The sequence below is a fragment of the Bombus vancouverensis genome, unplaced genomic scaffold (assembly GCF_051014615.1).
Source record: "Bombus vancouverensis nearcticus unplaced genomic scaffold, iyBomVanc1_principal scaffold0061, whole genome shotgun sequence".
NCBI lineage: Eukaryota > Metazoa > Arthropoda > Insecta > Hymenoptera > Apidae > Bombus > Bombus vancouverensis.
The window spans coordinates 419,167-431,416 of NW_027468952.1; the positions used below are offsets into that span (position 1 = coordinate 419,167).

Consider the following 12,250-nt stretch of genomic DNA (forward strand, 5'->3'; position numbering starts at 1 on the left):
AAAAGGGGAAAAACTCTACATGATCTGTTTAGTCTTCTAGTTTTTTTTTGTGTAATAAATTAATTTGTATGGAAAAGAGAAAGGCGGCTGGCAAATGTACTTGAGAAGGCATTGACAAATTAATTTTCAGATATTTACGACAAGAGTTAGAAAATATTAAGAGATAACTTGTAAATTTGAGATAATTGTTTGTAGGGATGTAGAGTTTTAGGGAGGGTGTTGAAGTGATTACCACTTCTAAGAAAACTCTACATCTGGCCTTTTTAGTTTTCTCAAGCACTGAAGCCATCGACAGCGCGTAGACAAAAGACTGCGACGAAGTCAGGCCATAAACAGTAGACAGGCGACGTTGGCTTTGGGGCTTTTCAGTTATTAGGTAACACAGCTAGCGTGCGGATCTGGACCAGCTCAAATTGTATTTTTACTTATTACACTTCTATTTAAATATATTTTCTACCTTACAATTTATCCACGTGTTTTCTCTGTTTACACACCGAATAACCTCAACAAAATTTAAATAAATTTTAACAATTTGTATAGCAACCAAATTCGAGCCTCACAGCCCCCATGGAATAACCCGTCACATGACGACCCCTCCACGGTAGATAAATATAAATAAGTGTAGCGACATAGAAGAGAGAGAAAATAATTCCTTAGCTCAGAGTAGTTAATTCCTCAGTTTTGTGTGATTAGTTCCTCAGTTCTTGGTGATCATTTCCTTGGTTCTTGGCGATCAGTTCCCCATTTCTTGGCAAGTAATTTCTTGTTCATAGTGATTAATTCTCAATTCCTTTAGCTCTTAATTTCTCAGTTCCTTTGCCTTTCAATTCTTTAGTTCCTTAGCTTTTCAGCTTTTAGTTCTTTTAGCACTTAGTTTTCGCTCCCAGTTCTTAAATTCTTTAGTCCTTTAGTTCTTTAACTTTTAGTTCTTTGTTTCATTAGTTCCCAGCTCTTGTTAGTCTTGTTAATCGACGTGTTTGTATTTGTCAATTTGTAAACTATCGAGAATCTATCGAAATTAAAATCTTGTAATTAATAAGAGTGAAAACGTATTGCGAACGATTGTAACTCCGAGTATTCGAAATTTCAACGACAATTCTGTCAATATCCAATTAGAATACGAATAAACATTTCTTTTGTGAAGAATATTTGTCTAATAATATAATAGGATTAAGCGGACATTTATTTTCATCGACCTTGATCCTCTCCCGTGCCAGTACTCCTGCGCGTAGCAGGTTAGCCGAAACGTGGAGTTTAATTTCAAATCGCATTAAACAACAGACAATACTACAATTTAACCTGAATTCAAAACTTAACGGCAACACAACCAAAACGATCCAAATAAAACGTAACAATTTCATGTCCGTGGCATTACGGGGTAATCGAAAGTTTTTTACAGCGTCTAATTTCTTGGGGTTTGGTTTAACTCCTTCGGATGAAACTACCTACATGGCCTAAGTATTCTAGTTTGGGTTTTACGAATTCATATTTGTCCGGTTGCCAACATTTTACCAATTATCTCGAAACGATTTAGGAGAATACGACGAGACACTTTGGATCAGAAGACTTTACAAAATTCTTAAAGATACAACAAAAGTCGGCAAAGGAAATAACGATTTCACTGAATTAGAGAAAACACAGATTAAACTCATGCTAATATATTTTAACGACACGTACAAGAAAATTACTTATGCACCTAATCCCATCTTAAAACTAGACGAAAACGAAATAATACAAGCAATAAATGAAAACCACAACGACACCGTAGGACATTTAGGGATACAGAAAACGTATCAACGGATCAAGGATAAATTCAAAATTTCCGGACTTTTAGAAAGAGTAGAAAACTTTGTGAAAACATGCGACACATGTCAAAAGGAGAAACTACCACGTATCAGACCCAAAGAATCCCCACAAGTCTCAGACACGCCACTTAACCCTAACGACAAAATCGCTATGGACATCATAGGACCGATGATGACCAAACCAAACGCGATGAAAACCAAACGCGGAAATCAATACATACTTTCAATTCACGATGAACTTACGAAATATCTGATATTAGTCCCCCTTAAAACGCAGCGAACTGAATCCATAATTAACGCGCTCACTGAACACTATATTTACGTATTTTCGGCATCAAAGACGATCCTAACAGACCAGGGACAAAATTTTGTTAGCGATTTAATGACGAAATTTGAAGAAGCTTTTAAAATCAAACACATCAAAACAACTTCATTTCACCCACAAAGTAACGGATCCCTCGAAAGAACGCATGCCTCAGTTAAAGATTTAATTCGTACTGCATTACACGACAATGACAAAGAATGGGATGAAGTACTTAATTTCATTTGTTTAGGGTACAACACCGCGAAACATGAAGGAACAGGATTCTCTCCCTTTGAATTGACCTTTGGGCGAAAAGCTAACTTACCTTCCGCAATATCCAAATTCCCCACACTTACCTATGGTATGTACTCACTTTGGCAGAAATAGTTGAATAAATATTGGGAAACAGCTCGCAAAACGCTCATTCAGAATAAGCAACGATAAAAGCGAGACTAAGAGAGAAAGATTGTTAAAACTCAGGCCGTGTTTAGGAAAGGAGACTTTGTTTTAATTCACAACGGCCATAAAAGAGATAAGTTGGATATTGAATGGTTAGAACCCTACAGAATCAACGATGTGAAAACTTCTTATTACTTTATTTCTATTGACAATGTTAAGAAAAAGATAGATGGTGACCGATTGAAAACGTACTTTTTTCAGGATACTGCTAATAATAATACTAATAATAATACTCTAAAATAATACTAGTAATAATACTCTTAGTTGCCTTAAATTCACGGGATAGGAATTACGCTTTGTAAACAAACCCAGCCAATTCACGATCGAAAACTACAACATGATTGCTCCTCTAAAATCATTAGCTTTTTGAACACTATCAAATATTGTAAACTTGCTATATTTAAGATTAACGAAATAACTTTTGTACCATTACATGCAGAAAATCGGTTCATAGCGATCCCAATATTTTGTAGCAAATACAATTCCTCGCAAATTTTTCAAAAACCTTCGTTGGCGCGATCAGACAAACCCCGATGGACTGATGATGGAGATAAAGATGTGGCGGCACTCGGCGACAATTTATATCGCCGAAGTGCTTAATGAGCAAATTGTAAGAGCTTCAATCTTGGAAAGTCACGGCTGGAGTTCAGAACCAAATCGTAATTAGTATAAACCACGTGTTCAAAAATAAATTCTCTTTTTATTTTTTTATATTTTATTTTTCTTTTCATCTGAGATTTCCTTTTCTTATTTTACGTGACACGAGTTTGGTTCCCGGTTGCCGCCACCTTGTCGGCGGCGTACTGGTAAAACTATGAACTAGTGACATATGAGAGTGGCGACTCGAAGTGGAGAAGTAAACTGCCAGTGAATGTATTGAACATAGAGCCGAACTCAGTTGTAAATCTGGTACATTTTGGAAAATGCGAATTAAAAAAAAAATGTTTAGAGAATAAAGTTGCTAAATACTATGAAACGTAATTTATTTGATACGCACGCATAACGATAAAAATAATGAACAATAAAATAAATGTTGTTATTTCTATACTCAGAGGTAGAATCATAATAATTATTATTTTATTGAATGGATAAATCTATCACACCTTCTGAGCCAAAAAGAAAGACCTTTATTGCATGCTCTTACAAAAACGAGGGGTAAAAACAAAAAGGCATCTTAAGCCTATCGATTAAATCTATCGATTGTAACTAGGACTATCTTCTGTTACTATTTCTTATAACTAACGCATTTGCATATGGATGGCGAGCACGAATTCACGCTGTCGTTTACAACACCCCCTCTCAACGGAATTCGAATGCTCGTCAAACCAATGGTCTCTAGGTGAACACTATGACTTGGCTTGCTCAAGCTTTTCGTTAGTAAATCGGCTGGCATCTCATTTGTGGGCATATAGCGAATTCCAATGATTCCTTTTTGGAAAATTTCACGAATATAATGATGGCAGATGTCTATATGTTTCGTGTGACCGTGGAACACTGGATTTTGAATTCACTTGGCTGCATTCTGGTTGTCACAATATATTTCGATTGCTCTTTCTTCAGCGATCATATCAAACTTGCTTAGAAATCGTCGCAAGTATACGGCTTCTGGAGTGGCTTCTGTTAGCGTCATGCATTCTGCTTCGGTGCTGGAAATTGCCACACCTTTTCGCTTTCTAGATTCCCATGATATAGCACCATTCGATAGTTTGAATATGAAGCCAGTTCTGGATTTTTTATCATCAATATCACCCCCCCCCCCAGTCGGATTCGACATATCCTGTTATATCATCACCAATATCCCTGAAACACGGACCAATGTTAGACGTTCCCTTAAGGTAACGTCAGACCCTTTTGGCGGATAACCAATGACTTTCCTTTGGGTTGTTATTAAAACAACTTAGTACGCTCACAGCATATATTATATCGGGTCAGGTAGCTATGACGACATACATTAATGATTCGATCAATGGCTGATAGATGTTCGAATCAATTTCAGGTGAATCGTCATCTTTGCTTAAATTTATTTTTGCTTCCAATGGGGTAGTTGCGATTTTAGCATCTTCAAGACCGAATTTCCTCACCATATCTGTAATATATTTCCTCTTGACTTATTTTTACCTCTTTGATCTCTTCATTTTGATAAATGGCCCAAACAAAAATTCAATTTTCCAAGATCTCTTATTTCGAACTTTTCCATTAAATTTTCTGTTAAGTAAGTAAACAACATATATCTATTAGTGGCTATTATTAAGTTATCCACATAAACTGCCAGTGTGAGGATTTTATCTCCATCTCTTATTGAATAAACACAAGGATCTTCTTCAACTTGATTAAGGGGAAGTTCTTTCAAGCAGCCATTTAATTTATCAAACCATTTGTTTACCGGATTGCTTCAATCCATATAAAGATTTCTTTAGATGGTATATATAATCTTCCTTGCGCGGTACTTCAAAATATTTGGCTTGATGCATCTAAATATTTTCATTCAGATCACTATAGGTATATGCCATGGTTATATCCAATTGATATAAATCCAATTTTAATATAGCAGCTAAGGCCATTATAACTCTAATGGAAGTTAATCGTGCCACAGTAGCGAAGGTTTCATTGTATTTAATACTTGGTTTTTTAGCAAAACCTCTCGCTACTAACCTAGCTTTTTTGAGTTCAACTTTTCCATTTTCATTGTATTTGGTCATTAAAACCCATTTTGATGCAATTGCAGATCTATTTACTGGACATTTTACTAATTCCGAAACGTTATTTTTGATCAAGGCGTCATGTTACGTCGCGTGAAATGGTCCGTGCGACGTCCTTCACTGTCTGACCGTCAAGGCCCAATCCTCTTTCGACAGACCCTCAATAAACCTAAGGCCCCACCATAAACCGAATCTTACTAGCTTGCAGGAACCTTTAATCCTGCAAGTATTTTCGGTTTATACCTGGTATTTAAAACTGTCTTTAGGTTTATTGCACGTTCTTACAGATTACGGAGAAAGCGAATGGGTGTTTAACGGAAAAGCAGGTTTTTCCTATGCACAAGGTCACCCCCGAGTCACGTCGGTAGGAGGCTTCCTCCTCCAATCTTCACTTATTAATATTGGCTATAACCAATGGGCATCACGGATCGTTACCCTCACTGTTCTAACGAAAGTGTGAACAACGAATCCACGTTCTTAGTTCAAAAGACACATCCACTCCGAGCTTTCCTCCGTAATCACAAAAGAACGAACGTCACTGATCCCCTAGACTACAAAGCAGTCACTACATCTCTATACTTCTTCTACGACATCAGCAGTGTCAACTCTACGTCTCCTCTATTGCTACTTCAACTACAACAAGAAACTCAACTGTAAGGGCCTTGCTCTATTCCCAAAGAATATTGTGCATGTATATCGCATCTTGATACGCCAAATCATCGTCTACGACTTATATCATACGAAACGGTGTAACTCTTGAGTGTATTAAGTGTTGGAAATATAAATTTTATAACCCTGTTAATCGCAGCATTATACCACCTCAACCACCCCTATTATCTCAACGGAAATCAGGGAATCGATCTATTCGCGGCGTCGATTATTATAATAGTAACGGGAATTTACGACTCCCGTTGACGTGTTTCCTCGCGATTGCGTCTCCCTGTGATTGATCGAAAATACACGTCATGTTCCTCTTTCATGGCTTCTTTCCATTTTTCTGCATGAGGTCCAGATAATAATTCATCTATTAACTCAGTCGAATCATCATTGACTAATTGTACCGTTTCTTGATCAATTGGGACAGTCTTATAAATTTTCCTTGGTCTACCGACATTTCCTGTTTGCATTATGTGTGTCCTTCCTTCCCCCCTCCCCTCTTGACCACAGATCTATCCTGAACATAATTTTCATTTTGATTTATGTTTTCACCATCAACATGTTCTTCCTCATGAATCTCTTCTGTGATTTCTTCGTCAAGTTCTTGACTTATCAGTTCATATTTAAATTGTTCAAGTTTATTTTTAATTTTATCATTGTGGTACTCAATATTTCTTAAGAAAGAAACATCTCTACTTATTAAGATTTTTCTTTTGCTTGGATCCCATAGTCGAAACGCTTTTGATTCATCGAAATATCTTGCTTCAAATTTACTTTTATCGGGCCATTTATTTAATACATAGGCTTCGGTACCAAAAATTTTAAGGTGATTCACATTTCGTTTCCTTTTGTGCCAAATTTCATGTAGTGTTTTACCATGACCTATTGGGCACCTATTCCTAATGTATGATGCCGTATTAATAGCTTCTGCCCAAAATTGGATAGGTAACTTTGACTGGATCAACATGCATCGTGCCATCTCCACGAGTGTTCTATTCATTCGCTCAGCTACTCCATTTTGCTGAGGTGTGTGGGCAGTTGTAAATTTCCTGCAAATACCACAATTTCCCAATTCATTTGTGAAATGCTATCCCAAATATTCCAAACCATTATCAGTTCTGAGGGTGTTACGCAGCCTAAAACATCTGCACGCCAGCCCGCGCGACCGGACAACAACCGGCCTGCGTAACGTCACTTCGACCCTCAATAAACCTAAGGACCCACCATAACTTTCACTTCCCTGTATTGTTTCGCCGTGTGTCTTCAATCCGTTTGTCTTGAAGAATTTCTAAAGCTTAAAAATATTCTCGAAACACAGTCGGTTTTTAGAGAGGTCCTTGGGTTTATTAGGCGCACTTAAAACACGGAGGAAGCGGGTATGCGCCCATTAGGAAAATCCGAATAGCCCTCTAATAAAACAAGCTGGGTTTTCTTCACGAATACGGTCATCTATCCACCACGACGGTAGGAGACTTCCTACTCATCCCTTCGAGCAGTAGTGCAGGTCATGACCAATCAACACCGTGGTTCGTTACCCTCACTTTTCCTAACGAAAGTGGGAACAACGAATCCGCGTTCTTTAGGCACAGGGGCCACCCACACCGAACTTTTCGTCCGTATTAGAAAAAGAGTGACAGTCAGTCTAAAACTAACGCCTAACGCGGCAGTCTACACATAGCGCGAGAGTCGCATACTTCACGCAAACCTTTTGTCGGTTCTCGGTGTTGTCGAATATACATCTCCTCTCCTAAATATATTATAGTGCTACGTCTATTAATACATTAACTTCCATTATAAGAGCCCTGCTCTAGCGTACATATCTATCGCATCTTCGTGCGACAAATTGTTATCTATCTATCTATGCTCATCAGTGTAATCTAAGTGAGCGATTGGTATAATCGTAACGGGAATTTACGACTCCCGTTGACGTCTCTCCTCGCGATTACGTCTCCCCGCAATTGGTCGAATTTACAGAGGGTTTTTACCTTGTTACCCGTTTGCCTTTCAACTAAAGCTCTAAATCTCCAAAATGAACTTTCAACTTCATCTTTTGTCTTAAGGATATACACATATACAAACCTTGATGTATCATCGATAAAGGTGGCAAAATACTTTGGTTCTGTTAGGGAAGTGATACATTTACACTGTACATGAGAGTGTGTGTGTAAGGGTCAGAGGGCGTCCAGGTCTTAGTTGAGACAAAAGACTGCCGTTAGAAGATTCTGTATAGTCGGTTGGCGACAAGCGTGCGTGCAAGACGTTCTTCAGAGTGTAATATAGATGTATAGCTGTTGTGTGTGAAATATAGTCAATTATTTGTATTTCCAAATCCTCGAATTTCCTTAACAGCTCCACCCAAAGATGTTTGTCTTATAGGGCCACATACATCAGAATGTATCAGTTCTAATTTTTCCAACATCTTTAATTCAGATCTTTTTGGCACTGGGGTTGTTGCCTGTTTGCCTTTCAAACATATATCGCAAGTATTCATTTTACTCAATCTTATATTAGGTAGACCATTTACCATATTTTTATTTATTAATCTCCGAAGATCAGATTCATTTAAGTGTCCATATGGATAGCGCCAATCCATAAGTGTATTTCTGTTTTCATATACCATACCAATATATTCGGATTTTGTATCTACAATATATATGTCGGATTAACATTAGAATTTAAGGCGCGTAACGATTCTTCGTTTGAATTAGCCATCGTTTTACAAAACAGAGATTATATTTACGCGTATATACAAGATTTTACAAAATATTATGAATGTTGAGTTTAATGAATAATAAGTTTAACAAACGATTAGATTAACTAATGATTAGATTAACGAATAATAAGTTTAACGAATAACAAGTTTAACGAATAATAAGTTTAACGAATAATAAGATTAACGGATAATATGTTTTACGAATAATAAGTTTAACGAATAATGAGATTAACGAATAATAGGTTTTACGAATAATAAGTTTAACGAATAATGAGTTTAATAAACGCTATTAACAATGTTCTTGGGTTCAAACAAATCCACGGTCAACGAGATAACTCTTTACTATGCGTAGAATAATTTTAGACACAAAAAAATACGATTGCTGAGTCGCTCGGTAAACTGCTCGATGTATCACTTTCCAAGGCGATCACACGAATGATGATCTGATGAAAATCTTTCTCGCTGTACGACTGCATTTGTTTGTTATATGCTCGCTGGAAGCGTCGAGAAGGTTCCAAACGCCGTTGCTAGGCAGTTTCTGTCTGGAGTTTGATTCCTAATACAACGTGTGTCCCATTATATCGACATCTCCAAAGTAGAATTCTATGTGATTTCTAGGAAGAACTATACAACCGATCCATACCTTCGTCAAGCAAAAAGTTCATCCCGTGACCGTGGCTACATTCGGCGACCAGTTGTCACCTCGAATCCACTTTCGCTATCACAAATATCGAGCAATTACAATCAGATTGAATGACAACAATTGCTTAATTACAGCTATGATAAAATCTAGGCTAAAGCATTAGAAGACTTTCCCAAAATTGCAAAGGGAAGGCTCCGGTTTTCCTTTCGTCTCCGACATATAAATCCCTTTTACGAATAGCAGTAATAACGACTTCATCATTCTTTCCAAATATTGTAGCCCTTCTATTTGTAAATACGATCCTTTTTCCATTTGCTGTAACTTTTGATACTGAGATCAAATTTGCTTTTAATTCTGGCACGTATAAAGCGTTTTCCAATCTAAATTTCTCAAGTTTGTTTCTTATACAACTAAATAATATTTCAGTACCCTTACCTTTGACTTCAGTTAATATGTCATTCTCTAATTTTACTTTCTGATTTCTGACTGGCTCTATGGATTCAAAACAGTTTAAGTCACAGCACATATGTGACGTAGCACCGCTGTCAATGCACTATTCCATCGGTGGTTCCATGTTTATATTCAATGAAATATCAGTAACAATACTATTTTATGCTGATTATCTTCATCCTGAATATTGGAAGCACGCAAGCATTGTTCAATTTTGGGTATTTGAGGAACTTGTACTAGTTGAGCTTTATGATCATCGTTTTTCTTCTTCAAACACTGATTTGCCTTATGTTTACGTTTGTGACAGTAAAAACATTCGATGTGTTTTACTTTGTTAGCTTTAATAAATCCATTTTTATTTTAAGAATTTCTATTTTTATCATAGCTTTTGTGTTTATTTGAATCTTCCACTTGCAGAGCTTCTTGGTAATCTTTTACAGCATTTGAATTATGACGAGAATCAGCTTCTTCTAATAATTTTATCTTAAGCGCATCTGGAGTAGGTAATTGGTCCCGCGATTCGATTGCACATCTAAAATTTACGTATGTGTTCGGGACGCTATATAATAATAGGATTGACAATAAATTATCAGCGATTGGAATATCCATTTCTTTTAATTTATCCACGTGACTGAAATAATTATTTAAGTGATCGTACATATTTTCACTACCGGACATTTTCGCGAATAATAATTGCTTTAGGAGCGTAGCTTTTCTTGCTTCACATGACATAGCTCACTCGAACTTATGGTAAGAATAACATCGGCTCTGACTTTACCATCCCTTTTATTCCATAAAGAGACTTCATCCAATGCTTCAGGTTTAATTATTGAACCATTTGCATATTTCCACAAGTCATCTTTAATGAGTATTGCCTCTATTTGTAATTTCCATGTGTCGTAATTTACTTTGTTTAGCTTTTTAATACTTAAACTCGCCCCGCTCGACATTTGTTTCTTTTTTTTTTCTTTTGACAACTGTATTATCACGCAAGCAATTATTGTATACTCGATAAAGCGCCCTTATGATATTCAACACTGAATCATCGATCACGCACCCATTTCTTTTGTTTTTAGGTTATCTTCTGCGCTCCTCAATATTATTACTATTAATAACATTTTCAATAAAATAATAACTAATTATTGCACCTGGGCCCGTAACCTGTTGCTATTTCTATACTCAGAGGTAGGATCACAATGGTAATTATTTTATTGAATGAATAAATCTATCACACCGTTCTGAGCCAAAAAACCTTCATTGCACGCTCTTACAAAAACTAGGGATAAAAACAAAAAGGCATCTTGAGCCTATCGATTAAATCTATCGATTGTAACTAAGACTATCTTCTAGTTACTATTTCTTATAAGTAACGCATTTGCGGCATGGATGGCGAGAACGAACTCACATTGTCATTTTCAACAATAAATAACAAAATAATATATTAAACAATATAATAATATATAATACTTAAAAAAATTGTATAAAACATAGTGCTCTGCGATAATCAATAGTTTAAGACATTTGAAATTTGATTATAGTCCATAAGGTAAAAATAATTACCATACCATAAGTACCATAAGGTAAAAAAAATAATGGATTATATGTGTCGGAGATGAAAGGAAAGCCGAAGCCTTTCCTTGGAAAATTTGGGAACATCCTCTAGTACTTTAGTCTAGATTTTATCATAGCTGTAATTGTTTAAAATTTGTGATAGCGAGATTGAGTTCGAGGTGACAATTGGTCGCCGAACGTAGCCACGGTCACGAGATAAACGTTTTGCCTAACGGAGGTCTGGAGTGGTTGTATGGGTTTTCCGAGAAGTGTGATTGTGGCGGCGTGCCGCCTCGAGAGCGGGCCTAGCCACGTGTGAGGTTGCCTCGGAGGTGCCGATACAATGGAACATACATTGTATCAATAAACAAACTCCAGGCAGAAACTGCCTAGCAACGGCGGTTGGAACTTTCTCGATGCTTTCAACGAGTGCGTATCAAATTCCAGGCAGAAGTTTCCTAGTAACGAGCGTTTGGAACCTTCTCGATGCTTCCAAACGAGTATACAAAAACAAGAGGCAATCGTACAGCGAGAAAAATCTCCACGAGGCAGGCATTCGTGCGATTGCCTTGGAGAGTGACACGTCGAGCATTTTCGTCAATCGTATTTTCGCCTAAGATTATTTTTTTACGCTTAGTAAAGAGTTACTCGTTGGCCGTGGATTCGTTTGAACCCAACAAAAACATTGTTAATAGTGTTCATTAAATTCATTATTCGTAAATCATATTATTCATTAATCTTACTATTCGTTAAGCTTATTATTCATTAGACTTATTATTTGTTAAGTTTTGTAACAGTCTTGTATATACGTGTACATATAATCTTGGCTTTGTGAAACGATGGCTAGTCCACGCGAAGAGTTGTCACGCGCCCAAAATTCCGATCTTAACCCGACATATGTATGATGTAGTAAATCAACTTTATGTATAGCCACATATTAGGGTTTTGATTTATTATGACGACGTTGGC

The 12,250-nt window shown here is 36.7% G+C and overlaps 1 pseudogene; it reads right to left on the reverse strand.

The window, feature by feature from the left end:
* Positions 1-3,856: 3,856 nt before the first annotated feature.
* LOC143304885 (uncharacterized) lies at positions 3,857-10,503 on the reverse strand (annotated as a pseudogene).
* Positions 10,504-12,250: the final 1,747 nt, after the last annotated feature.